An 8664-nucleotide genomic window follows, 5' to 3' on the forward strand; every position below is an offset into this window, starting at 1 on the left:
AAAACTTTGCTGAAAATCCTTTTAGGACAAGCATTACCATGTTTTACTTTTGACTTGATGACATGGAATTTAAAAGTCTTTACAGATGAATGCGCTCATATTCTGCATGTTGTTTCACCTTGAAGAGGGTGTTTTACTAAGGTGAGCACGTTTATACAACACCAACCAGGAAGACTGGGACTTCAGTCTGGACCCCAAAAAGAGGCAATGAGTATTTAAGTTGTGGGTATTTTTGGAGGGTATAAATTATATATAGTTTGTAGCTCTGTGCTTTGGGCTCACCTTTGGAGCACAGCCTCTGCACGATGCCCGCGGCCTACCTTCCCCACTGTGCCCAGCAGAAGCTATGCAGACAGACACAGCCAAGCTGCCTGGAACTTCACAGTTAAGTATTTGTTCATTTGAAATGAAGTATAAATAGCATGAGGGTTATCAGTTTCAAGTTGGCTACCCAACGCTTATGCATAATTGAAGCTCACCCAGGAGGAGAGACAGGATGAGGGCAAACTACCGTACATCTCAAGCAAGTCTCAGCTGACTCAAAGGACGAGCGACCAAACTGAGTAACAAACTCATAAAACTTGCTGCAATGCTGTCAAAACATATCCTCCCTTCTTCAGCCCTCTGGCACGACCAAAATAGACACCAGGCAATAAGTCTGCAGCAATAAGCTGTGGAATCTGGACTTAGATATGGGTCACTGACAAGGGGAGGGATGATGGGCATGAAAGTGCAGATGATGAAGGTCTTGTGAGTTTATCAGCGGGCCAAACCTTAAAGATTTCATCTCTGTGTGGCCCGGTCAGTTCCGTCTGAGACGCCGCCTCCTTATCAGCCCGGTGTGCCGGCCTCCGCTGCGCACACAGCTCTATCTCTGCCGGCGCATTGAGCTGCAATAAGCAGTTGTTGTTGGCACTGACATCAAGAGACACGTCAAGGGTGAGAACCACCACACTGCAATCAAGATTTAAAGGGTTTCCTTTTTCTTTTTTTACAGTTCTTTCTTTTTTTCTTTATTTGTGCAGAACGGGCTGCTGTTCTCAGCTGAAAATAGTTTTTTCATTTGAAAATAAGGGTTGAAACGTTGACAATAGTACTTTTTGTTTTTTGGTAGGACACACTTGAACGATGTGCATGAGTCAAAAGTGGAAAATGTTTTAGTGTAGCAACAGTTTACATTTGGCTAATACACCTACTTTTTTGCAAAGTCTTGATGGCTACCATATTCATATATGAAACCACAGCCAGGTTTTTTCCCTTTTATTTGGACATTGGTTGCTTTTTCATTCATTTTCACTCCAGATGTTTTCATTTGCTTGTCTGAAAAAAGAGACAGAAGCAAGGCAGGACAAAACAGACCATTACATGGAATAAAAATTGTTTACGCCTGCCATGGCTCTGCTCAAATTGTAATATATTTGTTAATGAGGTCAGTGTTATGTGTATTTCTAGCTTTTACTGTACCAGTAATACCTAACAGCCCCACTTTCTGAAATTATCTGCAATGCGTGGGGAAAAACTTTCCTCCTCTTACATTCTCTCGGGCTCAACTGACTCCTGTTTCACTCGTGAACTAGTTAGGCTTTTCATTTCCTCCACTTCTCGTGCTCAGTGAGCCCACTTTTCTCCTCACACATACAGTGCTAAGTCCAGAGCTCAACACAGATACAGGCCACATGGCTCGCTGCATGCTATCTGCACGCAAACTGCAATAGCACTGGCAAAAAGAAGACTGTGACGAAGAAGAGGAGCAAGACATAGGATGGGGAGTGAGTAAGAGACACTGCTGCTGCTTTCCCAGCTCTGGACTGCCGCCAAGTCTCTGGCGGCAAAGTAAGCGTTGACCTCCAGTTAACCTTGCGCAAATGCACACGCACAGATGGACACGCGCGCACACACGAGGCTCACATCCATATTTCATAGCAGAAATATATCCGCCCGACAGTATTTTACACCCACTGTGGAGCTCACCTCCCAGTGGCTGACGGGGCTGAGGAGGGCTGGGCCTGTAGGCTGCTCCTCTTCCACAAGCCGAGCCAAGAGCAACAGGGCCAATCGCACAATCATCTGGAGCAGAAGAGTCGAGGCGGCTGCAGGGGCTTAGAGAGGAAGTTCAACCAGTCCCATTTTTCAGCCTCTGCTTTGCCTTTCCACACTTTAATCTGATAATCAATAACTCTGACTGCATCTGATAGTACTAGATGTTCAATAGAAAATCTTCCAAGCAGCATAGAGGCAGATTTACCCTTTGACCTCTCCTCAGCCCTGGAAAGTTGACCTGCCACCTGTCCATTATCTTCAAGCCAAAGGTCTGGGTTTTGCTCAACATAATCTGATTAAAACCAAACCACGATTAACATTCTTTAACACCCCTTTTCTTCATCAGTGCCTCCACCCCTCAGTTCAGGAGAAGCTGGACCACATGTGAACAGTTATTTTTTTGTTCTCTGGCAGAGGCCCTGGAAAATTCAGTGGGCATGTCCTGTTAATTCCTCTGTCTTTCCCTCCTCCTTTTCTCTTTCTCATTCCCCCTTAAAGCCTCCCAGATCCGCTCCTCATTCCTTTTTGTATATGTGTGCATGCCATATATATATACATATATAAAGAGGATATATACATATATAAATTCTGAAACTATCCTGTTCACAGAGCAGGGGTTTAGCCTGCTCAATCCAACCTCGTCTTTCTCTGGCTCTCTGCTTTTATTTCTACCACTTTTCTTCTCGCCTGCTCCCCTGTGTCCTTCTCCTCCGGTGCAGTGTATTATTGCCGCTTGGCTGGCCTCTGCGTAAACCCTGGGCTCGTTTAGCAGCCCTGCTTACTCTCACCCCTCGGCTCAACGAGCCTCCAGAAAGTTCTCCTCGCTCAGAGCACTGGCATCGGGAGACAGAATCCATGTATGTGTTTATGAAGTTCTGACAAATTCCTTCCTCCGTACTCCCTCTCTTGCTTTGCAGTCTTGACATGCGAGCATTATATTTAATCCTTCATTCCTCGCGCAGGCAGAGGCAGTGTGGTGGAGGAGCTATGGGGCCTGGAGCTGGAGCCATGGCCTCTGCGGTGGCTGGTGCACCATTATGGAGGCAGCAGGACAGGCGAGCGATGGTTCCGATAGGTCTTGTGGTAGAGCTATGGGATATGTGGTGAAGCTGTATTTTCTTATGGCTTAGTATTGCCTGGGTCATTGGCATTGAGAATACTGGTTACTCTGTAATTAATTGAAGTATAAATATGGTACTACCCTTTACTGGGTATTGGGTTCTCCAGTGAATGAAAGAAAAATGAAAAGGATTCAACGTAGCACAGAATTATATTTTCAGGACCCTGAAAAAAACAAAACAAAACAAAGAAATTGTAGAATTATTACTGCTCAGTGTCAAACACACACAAAATCAGAATTCCCTATTATGGTTAGATCTGCAACTTTTTTCATCTTGTTGTCAGTCTTGCAGTAGGACTGCTATCTGTGACCTGCTGCTACAAAGACTTTATGCTCGACGTCTCTGAAGAAATGTCTTTTATCCTGTCTTCCTTCTCTCACCCCAACTGGTCGCAGCAGATGGCCCCGCCCCTCCCTGAGCCTGGTTCTGCTGGAGGTTTCTTCCTGTTAAAAGGCAGTTTTTCCTTCCCACTGTCGCCAAAGTGCTTGCTCATAGTAAGAAAATAGCCTGTACTATAGCCAATATTTAGTCCTAATCAGTCTATGGAATGGATATTATTTGCTTCTCAATGCACTACAAAGACAGTATATCATGTCGCATCATCGGTTGTTTTTTTTAGTACACTGTCAGTAGATTGTTATTCTTTAGAAAATATTGTTCTAAAAAATGAATGCACTCTGCACACTTTCACACTCAGTCATCTGATGCATTACAAGTGTTACAATATTGATGGGACACAATTACACAACTTGCACATGTATTTGGTTCTTGAGGGCTTGCTGCAATCACATACAGTATTTAATAATTACAGCCACATGAATGCCGGAGCACAAACGACTTAAACAATGAAAAGCATCGCTGTCTCTGTCCTCGAGACAAAACGTCAAAAAAAGAAACAAACAAGAAGAAAAGAATGAGAGGAAAACGAGGAAGGAGAGTGAGAATCGAGGCTGCTGTGCGGTTTCCTTTTTGAGTTGGCTTTCCCAGAAGAGTGAATCAGCGAAGGGTGACCACAAGGAGCCCAGAGCCTTTTGATCTGGGCCCCGGGGTCTCTTCTAGGATTATTGGAGAAGTCTCTCAGTTTCCCAGTGACTCACACAGCTGTTGTCACACCACTGGGCACCAGTTATACGACCGCAACCCACCCAGGTTGTGCAAGGTTCACTTGATTTGTTAATGTGTTGACATATTTTCACTGGCAGATCTGGCCTGGTTTCTACATATGCTGTTTACATGCTGCTGACGTCTGTTCTGTTTCGTCTGGCAACTGTCACACATGTAACTCTGCTTCAGGAGTATAAACATAATATATGAGCTTCTGCCGTGCCGAGGGATTGTTTTGGACCAGCTCAAACGGATCCACTATAGATGATAATAGTGTTTAGTTTTATCTACATAATTTAAATTCTTTGTCTTTTTAAGAAAATGCTGACTGGCCAGTCCTCCTGACAAAGCTGAGCCAATTTCTTTAGCTAGAATCTCCTTTATTTTTTATCAACTTTGCTTCTCTGGGATTTTTACTGCCATTTCTTGTAATCTTTGTTTCACTAGAAAATCTTGGAGCGCTTCAGTCTTTTCCCTGCAAGACTCAGCTTCACATCGTGCATGCAAACTGCCCAAAACAACCACAGCTCATTGAGCAACTCGGATGGTGTTGTCGCTCATTGGGTAACCTGCTCTGGGGCATCGCTCTATGGTTAACCTTTGATTTCTGGTCACATCAAATCCTGTCTTATTCTTAAATAGTGTGACATTTACTTGGTGCTATAAGAGAAATCCAGATGTTATGCTGGTTCGCTCAAGCTTTACTTTGTAAACAGTAGTAGTTTTTGTAATTATGATGGATTGTTCCAATGCCTTCCAGATTATCAGAGACATCTATGGAAATCGATGAGATGGAGGAAAAGAAAATATTTGGGCGCATTCATATTAAGCTTTTGAAACTTTTATCTGGTTGAACTGTTGAGGCTATACTTGAAGTATAGACTAATGAAATTCAAGTTATGGCTCTCTCAACATTTTTAAAGATGGGGGCTTCAAAATAAAAGCTGTTTAAAAGATGACAACTTTTATTTTAAAGACTTTGTTGTTACACCTGACAATAATGACTTAGAACAATAAATCACCAAGTTAGTGTCAGTCCAGTGACGCCTGGCACTGATCGACATGACACATAACATGTTTCTTTATTATCATCTAAACACACAGTATAAGCTTATTTAGAGTGAGCTCCATATGAGTTACTTTGTCCTACTTCCAGAGATTCATGTGGATTAATCCGTAAAATAGTCCCCAACAGTTACACTACTTTTCTCATTAGAGGAACAAAAAACTGGGAAAGTATAGACAACACAAATATATAGACAGCACCACTGAGTTTGGTCTTTTGAGAGGATTTGTTAACAGTGAAGAAAATGTAGGAAAACAAAAAAAAGTCCTTTTTTTAACCCATATTTCGTTGGTGCTTATGTGAGGGAACAAACAATGGAGTAATAACATACAATTACATCATATTTTTTCAGCTTTATGGTTCGGCATTGATTCATTGCAGTCAGACTTTACCAGTTTAGCCCTAAATGTAGTGTTCTTGACATTTGGATAAACTCTCTGCTAATTTACAATTTGGCTGATGCTGCCATGGTGTCCCAGTATCACAGCAAAGACTGAGGAGTATAATATCATTAAAATAAAAAGAACTTAAAGGGAACTGAATATGTTTCCCCTGTTATCTGCTATGTAAATATATCTGCTACAGCGGTAGATGTTTATATTAAACTTGGTCAAAGTTTCGAACAATGAGGCCAGCAGGTAATCCCAACTAGCCAAACCCTCAGGCTTCAGGCTGTTCTCTCATTCTGACAGATTATCTTCTGTTTGATCTGATGATGTCACTGAGACTGAATATCTGTAATATGGTCATCTCAGGCACACAGGCTGTGACCACAGAAACCCCACTTACCCTTATCTAAGTTTTTTGTTCATAAACACAAGAAAGCTTGCTTAAAGAAAGTTTGCTTGAGTCTGAGCTACAACAGCTTGTTTAAGACCAAGGATGAAATCTGGGGCTTTGGGGTCCCGTATGAGGTAAATAGGGACTACAGTCAACAGCAAATTATGTGAAGCTAGTAAAATCCAAGAATAAGAAATAAAGTGTTAAAAACTAACAGATTAAGTCCCCTTTAAGTACAACAACAACACCATGAATTCTTTGTTAAAGTAGACTTTGTGCACTTACATCAGTACCCATACTACATATCCCTATACACAATTCAATTCATCTATCCAACTCTTCCACTTATCCTTATCAGGGTTGTAGGGAGGCTGGATCCTATCCCAGCTACCATAGGGCGAGTGGCATGGTTCATCTGGACAGGGCTAACACAGAGAGACAGAACACCAGTCACATTTACGTTCACACCTATGGGCAGTTTAAATCACCAGCCAACCTAACCCCACTAACTACATGTCTTTGGACTGTGGGGGGAAGCTGAAGTACCCAGAGAGAAACCATGCAAACTCCACACAGAAAGACACAATTGAATTCAATTCATTTCAATGCATTTCAATACAGTTTTATTACCGTATTTCTCAGACCCTAAGGCGAACCGGATTATAAGGCGCATTAAGCGAATCAAAACAGTCAGATAAGTCAAACTTTACTCAGCTCATTCTTCTTGCTTCCTCCTCTTCCGTATCATTGATTCATTAATGTTGAATTCTCTCACAGCTGCTCTATTTCCATGTTGTTGCAGTATATTAATGACTAACCTCGTATTGTGGATGGATTACCTCAGTTGTTCTCTTGACTGAAGTTTGGTCCGTTTACAGCATCCTGCCATTAGATTGCATTTGTCCCTAACCATGGGGAACCCTCACATTAACTTTTATTGAGTGGAAAAAAGTTAGCGTTCATCCTCCAGCTTCACTGTGTTTATGTTATGCTAACATAGCTGTGTCGCTAGCGATCATGTAGTACATCATTATATACCAGCTAGCCCAACTTCAGTAACCCTACAAACGTCACTGCTGTTTCGTTTTCTGTCTTCATTTATGTTGGGAGTGATAGCAGAGCTGTACGTTTGAATTTGTTTCAGAAATCTCTCAGTAAGAACATGCTATATCATGTTTAGATGGAAACTAGCGAGCTAACTTCCTGCTAACTTCCTGCTAAATTTAATAAATTCTGTCTTCGTGGATGCCTGGATGTTAAACTTAATTGTTACACCTGGTAAAGCAGCATCACTCTCAGTGATGCCGCAGTGTTCATTGGACTTTGGGACCTGAAGCAGACGGAGTTTTGGACCCAGATTACTCCGCGAGGCTCCTGACTGTGGTAGCCGCAATGCTCCAACAATCCATCAAGCGGTGCAGCTTCGTAGCTTACCAAAGTCGTACTAAAACATTTTTGGACAGATTTTTGAGCGCCGTGTACCACATAAAATCGGTTCGAGGTCAGTAAGCACAACCAGAATTCTACATAAGGTGCACCGGATTATAAGGCACACTGTCGATTTTTGAGAAAATTAAAGGATTTTAAGTGCGCTTTATAGTGCAACAAATACAGTAATATAGTGCCAATGTACAACAGCAGCTGGCTGGGATCGAATTTTGAGTGTGAGGAAAATGTTCAGGTTCCATTGTTTCCGTAATGCTCTCTCCTGCATTAAGAGACTGCAAACCTCTGTCAAGATGGAAGAAGCTGAAAATCCCCACATAACGTGATGTGACAGATAAATATGGAATATATGCATGCACAGATGTAGCCAGTTATATTACTACACCAACACTTGCCAGGTATTTCACTGCATTCTACTGAGTCGCTGCTGATCTGCACTTCTCCTACATTTTCCCTCAACATCTGTCACACTGCCTTCTTGCTGAATGTATATTTGTAGAGTGATAGCGCGTAGACTGCTGTCCAAACTTTGTCTTGTGGACGTCTTTGCACTGCATGTGAGGTCTTTGTGCCATATGGTCCATAATAACATCCTGTATGATCTGTCTCTATACAAAACCTGGAGACAGATTTCTGTGGTTTAGGTTAGGTTACTACTTCTAACACCAGAGGCAGATTTTGGATGTTAGAAGTCCTGAAAACACAAAAGTTGAGAACTTGTTTTGCAACCCTTGTTTTCCTTATGTTGGCTGGAAGATTTCAGAATGAAATGTAGTGTCTCGAAAGCTGAGTGAAAACACAGACGCTTCACTGGGGAAGCGCCTTGCCTGGGCGTACGAGGAACAGTGTGACGGTGGAAGAAGAGCAGTCTGTTTGAGTCTGCTTGTGGTCAAAAGCAAAGCAAGCCCTGCAACAGGAAATGACAGAACTTTGTTCATAGGCTAAAAATATAATACCCGTTGTTAAGGGAGAATAGAGCTAGAGAGGCAGCGGAGTACAGCAAATATTATTTCAATTAAACCGTAGGCCCAAAACCACGGCTTTCTTTTCAGAGAGAAAAAAACCCAGGTGGTTGCCAGGGGGGAAAAGTAAAGTGAGGAGAGGGAG

The sequence above is a fragment of the Oreochromis niloticus genome, linkage group LG13 (assembly GCF_001858045.2).
Source record: "Oreochromis niloticus isolate F11D_XX linkage group LG13, O_niloticus_UMD_NMBU, whole genome shotgun sequence".
Taxonomy (NCBI): Eukaryota; Metazoa; Chordata; class Actinopteri; order Cichliformes; family Cichlidae; genus Oreochromis; species Oreochromis niloticus.